At 36.6% G+C, this 15926-nt stretch overlaps 1 long non-coding RNA gene across 1 annotated transcript in view; it reads left to right on the top strand.

Annotated features, from left to right (window-relative positions):
- Positions 1-15926, top strand: part of LOC118996970 (uncharacterized) — a 164036-nt gene that overhangs the window by 139183 nt on the left and 8927 nt on the right. The window lies entirely within an intron of this gene.

The raw sequence follows: 15926 nt of genomic DNA, 5'->3' as shown, positions 1-15926 counted from the left end.
AAAGATGTCCTGGTGGTTCCTAAGCCTCTCCTCATTTTTTTGAATTCTTGTTTCTTCATTCTTTTCTGTTTGGTCATTTTTTTCTTCCTTCTGATCCACTCCATTCATTTGAGTACCAGTTTCCTTCCCATCACTATTGGTTCCCTGTACATTTTCTGTCATTTCCCTTAGCATAGCCTTCATTTTTTCATCTAATTTCTGACCATATTCAACCAATTCTGTGAGCATCCTGATTACCAGTGTTTTGAACTGTGCATCTGATAGGTTGGCTCTCTCTTTGTCATTTAGTTGTATTTTTTTCTGGGGCTTTGATCTGTTCTTTTGTTTGAGCCATTTTTGTGTGTATGTGTTGACGCACCTGTTATGTAGTGAGGGGCAGAGCCTTAGGTTTTCACCAGGGCAGGGCAAACCAGTTGCTGGGTTGTGAAGCTGTGTGTGGGGCAAGGGTCCAGGAGGGAACAATGGCGCTTGCTCTGTTCTCTTCTGGTTTTCAGTCCCTTCCCCCATTTCCCCCAAGCAAACAGGGCCCTTCTGGTGCTGATTCCCATGTGGGTGGGTTTGTGTATGTTCCAGAACCCTGTGGGTCTCTCCAACGAACTCTCCTGTGAGGCTGGGAGATTCTCCTGGCACCTCAACCCCCATAGGTGTTTTTAATCGGTGATTTGAAGCTTTAGTTCCATGAGCTGGGGCCCTGAGTTGCACGGTCTGTCTCACTCCCCAGTTTTGCCTGGTTTATCTGTGCTTGAAGGTGGGACTGCCCAGTCAGCCAGCCGCCTGGTGTGCTGCACCCCTCCACAATCTGCAGCTTGGCTTGGTCCACTCACTGCTGCCCTGTGCACCCAGGGTCCACCAGCCACTGCTCTGCAGTGGCCCCTCTCTACCTGGCCACCGGACTCAACCCCTCCTACTGGTCTGGATGAATATGTCTACTTTAATTCCTTAGTTGTCAGATTTCCTTACAGTTCAATTTTCTGACAGTACTGGTTGTTTTTCTTTTCTAAATTGTTTTTTTTTTCTTATTTTAGTTGTGTGAGGAGGCACGCTGTGTCTACCTATGCCTCCATCTTTGCCAGAAGTCTGATTCATTACTTTTTTTAATGTAATGTTTGATGAATATTTCCAAAATGTACTGGTTAGTGTTTTTTAAAGGATTTAATTTTTAGAGTAGTTTTAGGTTTACAGCAAAATTTAGGGGCAATTACAGAGATTTCCATATGCCATCTCCTCTCACACATGCAAACCCACATCATCAACACCCCAAAAAGAATACTACTTTTGTTATAACTGGTTTTACAGTCTACACGGACACACCATAATCATCCAAATTCCCTAGTTAACCTTAGGATTCACTCTTGAACTTGTACATTTTGTGTGTTTGGGTAATTGTGTAATGAGAGGTATCCACCATTATAGTATCATAAGAGTAATTTCACTGCCCTAAAAATCCTTCACATTCCCCCAGCCATCCCTCATTCCCCTCCCCTAACTCTTGACAACCACTGATCTTTTTCTGTCTTCATAGTTTTTTTTTTCTTTGCCAACATGGCAAATGACTGGACTCAGGACAGTTTGTGGCCTTTTCACACTGATTTCTTTCACTGAGCAATGTTCATGAGCATGAGGGTGACACTGAAGAAATATTAAGGGAGTGATTTTGTTAGAGGTAAGGCCTAATATTATAGGGATGGAAATGAAAGCCTGAGAAATTTGAGTGAAGGCCATTACTTTTATTCTATTAGTGTTCACTAACTGATTCAAGCCAGGCTACCCAAATCAACAAAATGTGGGATTTTACTTGGAGGCTCTGTTTTGCCAAATGACAGTAGTGTTAATCCCAGTGGGACATTGTTCACATTTGTTTGTAGTTGAACAATAAATCTTTTAGACCTTTAACTGTGACCTACCTGTCACTTACTCACCTGATCACTGTATGATACTGAGATATACTTAGCTCACTAGAAAGCTTTAATACATGGGATTCTGTAACTTATTTGAGTTCATATGGATTACCTACAGTGTTTTTATGTACAGTGAATTACTTCCTTAATGAAAGAAAATTTTTTAAAAAGTGATCTGGCATAATATCATTTTCCTAATGTTGTGCTTAGTGCCTTAAGCTTCTTAATGAGTTGTTTTCATGTGCCATTTCCAAGACTGAAATTAAGGTTAGCATTCTAAATTACTGCTGTCATTATGCTTTTTTTCTTACATTTCTATAGATAGCTCTTTGTCCTTTTCTAATCTCTCTGAAAATGCCTCCTCCTCTCCACAGTTCTCAAAATAATAGTTGTCTGTTCCGGTACAAAAAACACATATCCCACAAGAATTTTGAAGGCCTGTGTTGTAAAACTGTCTCACATATTCTGTTTGCTATTTATTTAGTGTTGTCCTTTCTTTCAAACTAATTCTGAACTAGTTTTCAGAACACACTGGACTTGTTCATAATGATTGACCAAAGTAATGTCACTGACATCTTTTTTTCTTTCCTGATACTTTATTGTTAATATCCATTTTCTTCCTCTCAAAGTGTAAATAACCACTTTCTTCAAACTTGAGTGTTTACCTGAAAACTATTGTCTTGTTCCTGTTATACAACCTATGAAGGAACTGTGGAGTCTTTTCTCAGTGATTTCTCCTGGATTCAGTCCACAATCTTCCTCTTTCACCAAGATCTTCCATTGTGATTTCTCCTGCTTCACATTAATTATTGTTCTCTTGCCAAGAGCTTTTAGACACGCATGGTAATAGAGCCAGGAAATTTGTAAAGAATATGTATGCCCCGGCTGTTGAGTTACATCATTTTACAGAGTTACATCATTTTACATTGATGTAACTCTAACTATTCACAAGTGACTTTTGTGTTACCATCCTGGTCTTGTAAGAACAACTGCCAGTACGTATCATCTGATGAAATGAGAATTAACCAACTGTTCTATTGCAACACAAAATCCATACCTGTCTGATCTTAGTGTGAGTTTAACACAGGGATGACAAGAGAAAGAGGACCTATTCCTGCTATTTTCAAAAAAATTCTGGGGGAGAGTTGCTAGTGTGATGTAAAAAAAAATAGGGTCTGTGGTTACTAAACTCTGGGACAAGAGCCCTCCATACTCAGGGACTTTCCTTGAGGAGGAAGTGGTATTGAATTGTACTTAGAAAGAGATATGCATTTTTCACATTAATTCACAAACTAAGCTTGAAAAAAACATTCTTTTTATGTTAGTATCTTCCTCAGGTCTGGCTTCTTGTATTTTCTGAAACTCTTTCTTCCTGCCCACATAATACTTATTGAGCTGTCAGTGGGGATGGAGGCAGTAGACTTGTGGGTGTGAAGGGTAGAAAGAGGTCCTTAGCCTTCTCCTAGCGCCTTTCTGAGCAATGGCACCTATGTGCCCAGGCAATCAGCATGCCACAATTCCTAAATACATTACATATTGTACTAATTTTTTGTTAATATGATCTCTAAAGACTATTGAACATTCCTAATATTTGTGGATCACAGGGGCTATTATTTATAATTAGAAAAATACCATTGATGCCTTTTAGTCAGTAATTTATTTTTAAAATATTTATTGAGTATGTACTATGTATTAGGACACTGTGATGGGCTGAGTATAAAAAAACAATTAACAATTTACATATGGTTTCTGACCTCATAAAATATACAGACTAATGCAATAAACAGAAAAACAACAAATAAAGTAATTACTAATTATGGTAAAAGCTAGATAAGAAATAAACAAGGTACAGTGATATAGAAGGGTAAGTTTTTATAGACAGGAATGTGAAAGAACGTAAGATTGAGGTGAACAGACAAAGGAAGTGAAGAATGGTAGGAAGACAGAAGAGCAAGGTTCAAGACTTTGGGGAAAGAAAAAAAAGACATCGCTATGAACTAGAACTAAATGCTTTATCTGTAGCATTATAGAAATAAGCTGTATGTCTATATTGTTGAAGAAAATATGCACTGGGTGGAGTCAAACAAGCAAGGATGAATGTATTTCATTCATGGTGCCATTTGGGAGAAAGATTAAACTCAACTCACTGAATCAAAAGGGAGAAGAATTTTCATCCTTGGGATGAACTAGTGACCAAAGACTGGAAGACATTAGGTGGTTAGGCGGGAGGTTGGTCATAGTGAATAGGCCATCTGCATTTACTAATTTGTGCTAATTAGACTCATACCTTCCCACAGAAACTAGGATATATGAGCTCTAGGTTTTTGAAGATTACATCATTTCAAAAAGATGGCTCCCAGGTTTTTTAGAAAGACCTTCTGTAATTGTAATCTTGACCAGAGGCTGGGAGAAGATTTACATCTCAAAAAGGCAAAGAATGAATTCATAATTGCCATATTTCTAAAGTAAATGCTGTAAAAATAGTAGGAAGAACATTACTGCCTAAAATTTAGTCAAACTGGAGCGAATGATAAGTGTGTCTTAGCAAATATGACAGAAAGAGAAAGAGTGGGAAAGAGGAAGAGTCAGAAAAACAGAAACAGAGATGGAGAGACAGAGAGGAAAACGACTGAGAGATAAAGAGAGGGGAAGAGATGAGAGACATTAAGGTAGTGAGTTTGTGGGAAATTGGGAGAGGACTGAGGCAGAAAGGAGAGAGGGAGATGAGAGAGAGAAGAGATAGATGATAGATGATGAGAGATAGATAGATAGATAGATAGATAGATAGATAGATAGAGGAAGAGAGAGAATTGTGAAATTCAGCTCACCACTCTGAAGTCACACTAATAGTATTGACTATACTTGGCTCTCTTACTATTAAAATTCCAGTACTGAACCCAGAGGCAGATTCAACTTTTGGGGGCTTGAAACTTATACAATTGGGGGAAGGGAGTGTTACTTTTAAAAGGAATAAAAAATTGCTAATACAAACTAAAAACTAGGCCTTGTTTAGGGCCCCATGCCAGCCAAGGGCTCTGCATCCTAAATTTTCTTAGGCTCTTGGTTAATTCCCTTCTGATTCTAATTATTCACCTCATTCATCTGTTTTGCTTTTAGACAAATGTTTTCACAGTATTTCACACCAATGTTTTGATTACATAAATGCTTGGGACTTTCTATAGAATCCACACAGAAAGGAATACACTTACAAAGTGACTGTATCAGTTTCCTTGTCTGTTTCATTATAAATGTTTGTATTTATCATGCCATAGATTATTTCTGTCAGATTCTTTACTAATAATGCATCTGATTATCCTCCTCACCCTCTTATTCTCCAGACAAAGGTGATGATTGCCACTAGTCATGCCCTGTGTCCTTGTCTGTCCAAAGTGTTCTGAAAGCATATTTGCTTTGATGACACTTTTGAGTATTTACAGCTTATTTAAAGACTACATTGGGTCTTTTTAATTTGCTACTTATGTTCTTTTATCAGAGTTAATTTAGTTATATTAGAAAAAATAGAATTTCACTAAAGAGTATGAGAGTTACAGGCAATCCCGGGTAACATTAGGTCTACCGAGTTTTATTTATAATTTTCTTGGAGGTGTTTTAGGAATTCCACAATTTTTCTTTACATGTACATCTCGTAAAAACTATCTGTTAGAGGCTCTAATAACCATAAACAACCCACCATCTAACTAATGTTATACATCAAAATTCAACATGTTAGAAACCAACACTCTGTGAACATATGCTTCCAGGCTAACTCCCCTCAGGGCACAATGGGAGCAAACCATTTCCTGTCACACTGCCAATGATGAGTGTCCTGAGATTTAAAGAAAGTCAGTTTTGAGAAGCTCACTATTTGCTACTGCATGTACAGGCATGGATATTTCTCAACATAAGCAACCAAAATCAGTTATTAAAATGCATGTTTGTCAGGGCCTTAATACTCTCACTAGTGGGTTTCATAATAAAATATTATATCTTTGAGCATACGAAATTAGCATTTTATTTATTTATTTTTAATTTAAATTATTTTATTGTTGTTCAATTACAGTTGTCTGTATTTTCTCCCACCCCCTCCAAACCCACCTCCCTCCCTTGCTTCCACCCTCCCCCTTGGTTTTGTCCATGTGTCCTTTATAGTAGTTCCTGAAAACCCTTCTCTTCACTCTCCCCTCCCTTCTGGCTAGCTATTGTTAGATTGTTCTTAATTTCAATGACTCTGGTTATATTTTATTGCCCTTTCTTTTATTGATTATGTTCCAATGTAAGATAAGGATTTTAATGGCATTCTACATAATATTTTATTTAGAGAGCAAAAATTCTGCTGTGGAAAAGTGGAAAATCTTTTTCCTGTCAAGTGACTCACCTCACTTGTGCAACACAGCTAATGCTACAGAATCAACATATGCCAGCATTAAAGGTCCTGACTTTGGATCCAGATAAACAGATCTGACTTTGAGTTATACCTTACATAAATTTCTCTCACATGTAAATTTCTTAACCCTCATTAAATTCAGTGTTCTATGTGTATGAATGGCCCATGGACATGGACAAGAGCATGGAGATTGACCTTTGGAGTGAAGGATGGGCTGGGTAAAGGAGGGCAAAATGGAAAAATTTGGGACAACTATAATAGAATAACAAAAAAACTCAGTGTTCTATTCTAAAAATGGAAATAGTAATGCCTATTACTAGAGTTATTATGAGAATTATGTATCTAATAAATATTTTCTGAGTTCCTAATATGTATAAGAAATGTCCAGTATGAAAAGAGGTTTCCTACTCTCATGGAACTTTATGATTTAGTTGGAGGAAGCAGATAATACATATAAAGCAGTGAATATATACAGTATGACATGATAGAAAGTCACCAGTGAATTTTAAGTTGAGTGATTAGCAAAGATCTGTTTGAAGAAAAAACATTTGAGGTACAAATACTAGGAGGATTCATCTGTGAAAAAGTAAGGGAAGATAAATATTCCAGGAAGTAGCGCTATTGATAGGGGGGCCCAAGACTAAGATGAGCCTGGTATGTCTAAAGAGAAGGAAAAGCCCCAGTGTTTCAAGTTCAGTGAGTAAAAAGGGAAATTAGAAGCAAAAAATTGGAGAGGAGGCTTAGTAAGTCATTTGGATTATTCTAAGTAAAATAGGAAGCTATTATAATGATGTTTATTTTATTTATAAAATGAATCTCATTAATAGATATGTGAAGAATCATGCATTGGATTTAAATAGTTGTTTTTGTCTTTGTTTATCCCACCTAGGATCCAGTTTCTCATCCTAACATCAACTGGAATTCCTTTTGGGAAATTAAGTCATTTTTGGTGAATGTAGTTGGGTGGGCTCTGACCTTCCCTCAATCCAGGACATGTCTTAAGATAAGTTGAGCATATACTTCTGATCTGCAAGTTAAATATGAAGCAGACTGACAATGAAACTTAAAATGCTTGGTGTCTGTTCACAGTGAATGGGCACTTCCTAAAGTTCCTACTCCCTGGTCCTATCATAGCTCTTACCTATTTTGGAATCTGCTTTTCCATTCCACCAGTTGAGTTGATAAGTCCCTAATACAATGCATTTCCGATACATTTCCTTTTTCCAGTGACAGTTTCAGTTGCTTGCAACTAGAATCTTAAATAATATGGTACATAAATTACCTGGCAGGCCCTCAATAATGGTTGTGATTAATGGTGGAACTGAACTTGAATTCATGCTTCCTAATTTCAGTCTTCATTCAACTAGATTGTGTGTGTCTTTTATGTAATTTCTGCTTGACTATCAGCTGTCAGTTTCCTCTACCTATAACATGTTAGACCTGTGGGCTGAATTATCTTTATACCTTATTTATAGGCAACATGTTTGCCAAAAGTTTTGCCTTCCAAGAAAATCTCAGGCTTCTTGATTCTTAAATTTCAGTAGGCAATTTGTTTGGGCATTTTCTCAAGACAGTTATAAACAAACACATGGAACAGTTCATGTTCAACTCTTCATTAAATATTTCTTTAACCAAAATGACTCTTTTGAAGAAGGGTGTGAATGAGTGCAAGTGCATATATTCCTATTATTAACATTGTTTTTAAATAATACAAATTAAAGGAACCTAAACTCATTCATCCTAAGAGGTGAGAGCTATCTTTTATGCCATGATTGGCAGCTACAAGACAATGTGTGTATCATTATTGATGCTGTTAATCAGATCATATGTGCTATAGTTCTGTACCATAAGAATGTGTTTGTTTCTTGGAGCTAGCTGAAAGTGCTCCCTGAGCTTTAGTGTACTGTCATGATGAAAATAAGGTTTTTTAACAAGAAAGAAACAGAAAGGTAACAGATGTGCAAAGGACTTGGCAGGTAAACAAACCCTATTCTCAGACTGAATGAGAGTCCTCTGTTGAATTGCATCTTTGAGAAGAGATCTTTTGAAGGGAATAAAGCTGTCATTCACAGAGAGAGTGATCTGGCTTTACTCATTAAACCATGCAGTATATCACTGGCTCTGCATTTCCATTTCTGTGCACTGTGCCAAAGTTACCTTCCCCTTCTCATTCCTAGAACACATTGGCAAAGACAACACTGAAAAGGATCTGGTTGTTTGACTAAAGCCTAAGTCTAATGCTGTATAACTTTATTCCTCTAGGGTCTAAGAGCAGTATACACATCTGGAAAAGTAAATGTAACTGCTAAAATTGTTTCCAATTATGTGTGCTAACTTTAGAGCCATTCCCAATATATGTGGTTTGCACAGGTGTCTCATTAATGCTTAGGTGTAGGGATTGACAGATACAATTAGAGTTCCCCTTAGATTTGTAGATTCCTTCAGTTCACTGGTAGAATATCTGACTGGAGCTGAGAAACCTGAATTCTACTTCTGGCTCTCATGATAATGAGATGTGTGACCTCAAGCAAATTACTCAAACTCACTGCTACTTTTTTTTCTTTAAAATTATGGAAATAAGTTATGTGATCTTTAAGAATAAGGGCAATTATGTTTTTAATTTAAAACTGAGAAAATTGATATATGATGAGATTTTTCCTGAGTTTAATAGGTGTATTTGCCTATGAAAATTAAGTATATTTGGAGCAAGGTTTAAAATAAGGAAAATTATTTAAAATCAGAAAGTATTCAAGAGAATTTTGAAATCAGGGAAACCTCAGATAATTACAGATGTAGTCCCACCATATTAAAAGGGTTGCCCTTTAATTTTAAAATCCTAGCACTTTGACATTCAAGGTGACTCTGAACTACTGGTGCTTTCTTCTTTCATCATTTTGGAGGGGATGCAGGGTTTAGGCTTATTGTACCCAGTAAAATTCATTTTTTAGAGTTTAGTTCTATACATTTGACTAACATAGTAGTATAACCACCACCATAAGAAAATACCGAAGATTTTCATCACTATAAAATTTTTGTCAGCTCCTGTGTAGTCACTTCCTTCCTCTCACCTTGGAAACCACTGATTAGTTTTCTGTCTCCATAGCTTTGCCTTTTCCACATATCATAAATAGAAGAATGCAGTGTGTAGCATTTTCATTTAGCACAGTCCACGTGGGATTGATCTGCATTGCAGTAATTTCTTTGAATTACTGAATAGGCATTGTGGTTAGCAGAAGAAAGACCACACTTCCACCTCCAAAAGATGTCCACACTGTAATCCCTGAAACCTATGAATATTTTACTTCATGTGGCAAAGCAAATTTGAAAATATTAAGATTGTAAACCTTGAGATGGAGAGACTTTCCTGGATTATCTGGGTGGGTCCAGTGTAATAATATAAACCTCTAAAAGGAGAGAACCTTTCCCGGCTGTAGTAAACAAGGAGATGAGACAGAAGAGGAGGAGAAATTTGAAGCATGAGAAGGACTCAACCCACCATTGCTCCTTTGAGAGGTGAAGAAAAGAGGACCACAAATCAAGGAATGTGATGGACTATCCCTGTTATTTTTGAAATCTATGTGGAAGCCATAACTTTTCATTGCACATCATGTTCAGTTTGAAATCATCTGCATCTCTTGACTATCGCATCAAATGTTCCATTTCCCTCTGTCTCTTGGGCAATTCATACTTTTAATTATTCCTAATACATATATAATAGGTAAATAGTCACTCACTGTAAGGAGTTTTAAATTATTAACTAAAGAGCTCAGGCCAGTGTGGCTTGGTTGGAGCCTCCTCCAATAACTGAAGGGTTGGGGGTTCGGTTCCCAGTCAGGGCACACACCTAGACTGAGAGTTTGCTCCCGGGTCTGGCAGTGTGTATGATCCCTGCACTGGGAGGGTATGGGAGGCAACCAATGGAGGCTTCTTTCTCACACCGATGTTTCTTTCTCTCCCTCCCTTCTTCTCTCTCTAAAAGCAATGAAAATAATGTCCTCAGATGAGAATTAAAAAATGAGTTATTAACTAAAGAAACAAGTTTTTTTCTTTTTTATAATATATTTTATTGATTATGCCTTTACAGTTGTCCCATTCCCCCCCTTAATTCTCCACCCTGCACACCCCCTCCCACCCACATTCCCACCCTTTAGTTCATGTCAATATATCATAAGTTCTTTAGCTTCTACATTTCCCATACTACGCTTGCCCTCCCCCTGTTGATGTTCTCCCTACCGTCTGTGCTACTTATTCTCTGTACTTTCTCCCCACCTCTCCTCTTCCCACTTCCTCATTGCTAACCTTCCATGTGATCTCCATTTCTGTGGCTCTGCTCCTGTTCTAGCTATCTGCTTAGTTTGCTTTTATATTTGTTTTAGGTATGGTTGTTAATAATTGTGAGCTTGGTATCATGTTACTAGACATATTTTTTATCTTCTTTTTCTTAGATAAGTCCCTTTAACATTTCATATAATAAGAGCTTGGTAATGTTGAACTATTTGAACTTGACCTTGTCTGAGAACGACTTTATCTGCCCTTCCATTATAAATGAAAGCTTTGCTGGATAGAGCAGTCTTGGATGTAGGTCTTTGGAATTCATGACTTGGAATAGTTCTTTCAGCCCCTTCTTTCCCATAAGGTCTCTTTTGAGAAATCAGCTGACAGTCTGATGGGAATTCCTTTGTAGGTGGCTGTCCCCTTATATCTTGCTGCTTCTAGAATTCTCTCCATTTTAATCTTGGGTAATGTAATTATGATGTGCCTTGGTGTGTTCCTCTTTGGGTCCAACTTCTCTGGGACTCTCTGAGCTTCCGGGACTTCCTGAAAGTCTATTTCCTTTGCCAGACTGGGGAAGTTCTCTTTTATGATTTGTTCAAATACGTTTTCCATTTATTGCTCTTCTTCTTCTCCTTCTGGTATCCCTATAATTTGGATGTTGGGACATTTAAAGAAACAAGCTTTATGTCAGCTCTGGATTCTAAGGCTGTTTTTGCCACTCACTGACCATGTGAACATAGCAAATAGCTGAGCTTCTCTAAGCTTCACTTTATATTTGAATAAGATGGAAAATAATAAGGCTTGTTATGAGAACTAAATGAAATAATGTTTTCTTAAATGTTTGCTTAGAAAAGTACTTGGCCTAGAGAAAGCATTCAAGGAATGATGGCTTTATTGTTATTACAATTTTAATTACATGAACATTCCCAAATGTACATTTTTATGAACCCATGTTTTTAAATGTCGGGGTCTCCTTAGTGGGACACACCCGCTGATTAGATGCCACAGGTTGGTCATGCCAAGGGGAGCACCATCACTGGGACAGTCCGTCTTTTCCCCTTTGAAGCTTGTTATCTAAACAGACTGATTTTACTGTAGCTGTGGAGGAGCATGAGCTTGAACTGCATCCTAACAAGTGTTATACTCTGTTGCTTATAGTTGCAAGTCCTATGGCCTGTGGCATGCCATTTATTTTCTTTGAAATTGGTAAAAAATAACCTCTAATTCCTAAAATTACTGTGAGATTTCCACCAAGATAAACACAGTACAAACTTTGCAAACATTAAAGTTCACCTACAAAAAAGAAATTTGGAGATTTAAATAACAATATGATACATATCCATGGATAAATCAATAATGTTAATAGAAATATGGGTATAATTTGATGTTTGTGTTCTCTGCTTAAACTTTTTCAAGCTGTCATTTTCAATGTGGAGTTTTGACTCAATTTAGGATGCCCTGAGAAATAGCAAAATTAAAGAAATTCTATCCTTTGCACCTCTTAGGTGTTTATTAGGGTAGAAGTGCTCTGAGTCTTTGTTGTTACAATTGTGAATCAAATTAATCTGGTTGTAGCCTGATATTAACTCAGTAAACCTTGAAAGGACATGGGAATCCTGGTGGGATGAAGATCCAGGTACCTGATTCAACCCACTTGATTCGTGGATGGCTGCAGCATATGTGTATTACTTGCTGGTGGGCTTTTGATGTGACTCACTGCACAGATGTCTGAGAAAATCGCCATCCAAGCTACCTCTTTATCTCTGTTTGTTTTGATCTGCTTAGTTCCAACAAAGGCTAGTGTTGGATTTGACTGGAGTGCATTATTAAGGCTCTAAAAGTTGGCCTAAGTCTATGTGGCAAACAAATGTGTGACTTAAATTAGCAGACTGGGAACCTTAGAAAGTTAGTAACTGCTAACACAGCTAGGCGTCCTTGCACTGTGTGTGGATTGGTAAAATATTTCATCTTCACCATACGTCTACTCTTATGTGAACATGGACAGCAAAAGAGGAAAGGGGCAAATAAAATTAGCGCCTGTTGAAAAACTCTCTTTTTCTTTTTTAACTTTTGGTTTTCAATGTAATGAATGCCGCTTCAAGCCATTAAAACTTCAACTTCACAATATTCAAATTTCAAGTTATGTTTCATTGAATTCTCATGGTCAATCTCAGCCTTATTTCAGCGAGAATAGCTCTACTTTTAGCTATTTTGCTTACTTTATTTCTAATATTGATCTGAAAAGTTTTCATTAAGAAAATAAAGTCATAAAACAACATGTATAATCTAACCTAAAAAGTTTTTTCAGCCATCTTTATAAGATTTTTACTTAATTCTTTTTAGGATATTATTGTTGACTCCTATAAAAACTTAAACCCTGGTAAGACAAGGTTTGTGTCCTATTAATTTTGAATTCCTTCAAATTGTAACACAGAGCTTGCATACAATATATGTTTGTTTTTACACAAATACACATTGCCTTGCCTGTTCTGCCTTTTCAGATATATTTATTGTGTACCCCTACCAACATTTAAACATTTGTACTGCTTTCAAAGTATGTATAATTATTGCTCTTATAACTAACATTATTCTGGTGCTTATTGTAAGTCAAGTGCTGTGCTAAGTGCTTTGTGTATATTTGCTCACTTAAAGTTTGTGGCAATCTTATAAAATTAGAAACATTTATTACCCTCTGTATTTACAAATGAGGAACTTGAGGCGAAGAGTTTAGAAACTTGGCCAACCACCACATGGGTAAATAGTAAGTAAGAGAGCCATTTTACTTTATTTTATTTTATTTTTAAGTATATTTTATTGGTTATACTATTAGGGTTCCACTTGTTTTTATCCCCTTTATCCCCCACCCCCGCCCTGCACCTGCCTCCCACCAGCATTCTCCCCCTTAGTTCCTGTCCATGGATTGTATAAATAAGTTCTTTGTCTTCTCCATTTCCTATACTATTCGTAACCTCCTCCTGTCTATTTTGTACCTACCATTTATGCTTCTTATTCCCTGTACCTTTTCCCCACCATTCCTCCCTACCCATTGATAACCCTTCTTGTGATCTCCATTTCTTTAATTCTGTTCTTGTTCTAGTTGTTTGCTTAGTTTGTTTTTGTTCTTTTTGGTTCAGTTATTGATAGTTGTGAGTTTGTTGTCACTTTACTGTTCATAGTTTTGATCTTTTTCTTTTTCTCAGATAAGCCCCTTTAACACTTTATATAATAGCCATTTCAAACTTTAAACTCAGTCTGGCCCTGGATCCTATGCACCTTAACTGATAAATTCCTCTGTATCTCTATGAATCATGTATCTTTATGAAAACCTATAAAAAATTGTGTACTTTGAAGGTGATATTCATAGTTTTTACTCTAACAAATATGCGTAAAGTAGAAATAAAAAAGAGTAAAATAAAAAATGTAAATGAAGTTATGGAATTTTCTTGCTGATTTCCAGATGGTGCTCTTGTATATCTGTGAGAGTAAAAACTTCCACTTGGATAATATTGTTAAATGATACAATGCAGTAAATAATCCAATCAATACTTGCTAAATTAAATTAGGTTAACCATTTCATCACCTTTTTATTAAAACCTATGCAGTATGAATATAGGTTGGGGCAAAGTAGGTTTACAGTTGTGTGTGAAACAGAGTTTAATCTTGTATTATTGTTTATTATTGTATTATTTTCCATAGGAACAACTGTAAACTTACTTCTACTCTACCCCATACAATGTTTTCAAATGATAAAATAGTTTACATTCTGATTTCACTCATAGGTGGAATCTAATGAACAGAATGAACTAACAAGCAAGATAGAGACAGACTCATAGATGGAGAGTAGGCTGACAGCTCTAGGGGAGCAGTTGGAGAAAAAAAAGAAAAAAAGGAGCTCATGAACACAGAAAACTGTGGTGATTTCTTGGTGGAGGAAGTGAAGGAGGGTATGGAGGAGTAAATGCTGATGAACGGAGATTTTACTTAAGGTGGTGAATGCACAATACAGTGTACAGATGATGTGATGTAGAATTGTGCACCTGAAACCTGTGTAATTTTTTAAACCAGTGCCATTCCAATAAATTCAATAAAAAAGGAAAGAAAAAATGCTGTCCAATTAGAAAGATTCCAGAAATATAGATGCATAAGGAACATATTTAGGACATAAATGTTTGTTCTATAAAAAGTTGCACTATATCAGACCAAGAGTATGTCTCTCTTGCTCTATCTCTGATCGTGTTGCCACTAGTTTGGGGATTATTATATCATAAAGCATGCCCTTCTTCTGAATCTTTTTCATATTTTAATCTTTGCCATTGATTTATACTGTGGTTTATAAACTAAGATGTTTAATGTGATATAACATGACAAGCCAAAGAGCAATGGACTGCAGAACTCGACTTTGGGATGCTCAAATAAAAAAGGCCTGCTTACATAAATCAGTTTGGGGAAGCCATTTTATCTTTTTGGATGTAGTTTCTTTACCTGTAAAATAAAGTCAGTATCTTAAATAGAATGTTCACCATTACTGTCTGAAAAAGGAACAGGAGAAAAGTGGGAAGGAGGAGCTAGAGCTCTGAAGTTTGATCATTTGCGGATTCAGTTATCTATATATTTTTTGCCCATCATAACCATGGATCTAGCTGCATTCAAGTGTGAAATTCCATGGTCATCTCATTGTATGACCTAACATAATCAAAGGTCAGTTCACACTGGTCATAGTGTCTGAAGTTCTCCAGATGTTCAGCACCTTTGTCTGTCCACCCATATTTCAAGGCTTTCTTCAAACAAGAGCCATTCCCATGCTCATACAGAGAACCATCAGGCTGACTGACAATATGAATAGGACTTCTATTTCTATTCATTGGCACTCCTTACATTCTCTTAGTTCTCATTTTGCATTCAGAAAAGCATTTATTACTTAACACTGATTTTATTTAAAAGCTTGAACCTGAGAAACAACTTTCTTCAAAGTAGAATTGGAGATAGATAATATTTGAAGGTGCTTCTGAGAGCACACCACGTTTCCTCCTGACAGTCTCAGAATGGGTCGCCTTAAAGATGATGATGGCTGTCATGAACAGATTTCAGTTCCTTTTGATCTTTGCACGTGCAACTTCAGGATTTGAATCATTCTTTAAAACGGAATATTTTCAACTATTCTCCAAACTTAATGAAGCTTTCAGAGTTAAAGCTTAGCAAAAAAAAAAAAAAAAAACCAGAAACTTCCTTCACAAAGTAGTGTATACTGTCTTACAGACTGAATTATTAGTCCACAAAGTATAAAAGCCCTGTCACTGGGTCTTTTCAATCTTGCTCAAATTGTACCTATGATTTTAAATGTGTAAACAGGAGCCCAGAATCTGCTTGCT

The sequence above is a fragment of the Sturnira hondurensis genome, unplaced genomic scaffold (genome assembly GCF_014824575.4).
Source record: "Sturnira hondurensis isolate 20B ecotype Veracruz unplaced genomic scaffold, ASM1482457v3 Scaffold0012012, whole genome shotgun sequence".
Taxonomy (NCBI): Eukaryota; Metazoa; Chordata; class Mammalia; order Chiroptera; family Phyllostomidae; genus Sturnira; species Sturnira hondurensis.
This window is presented reverse-complemented; position numbering and strand designations above follow the sequence as displayed.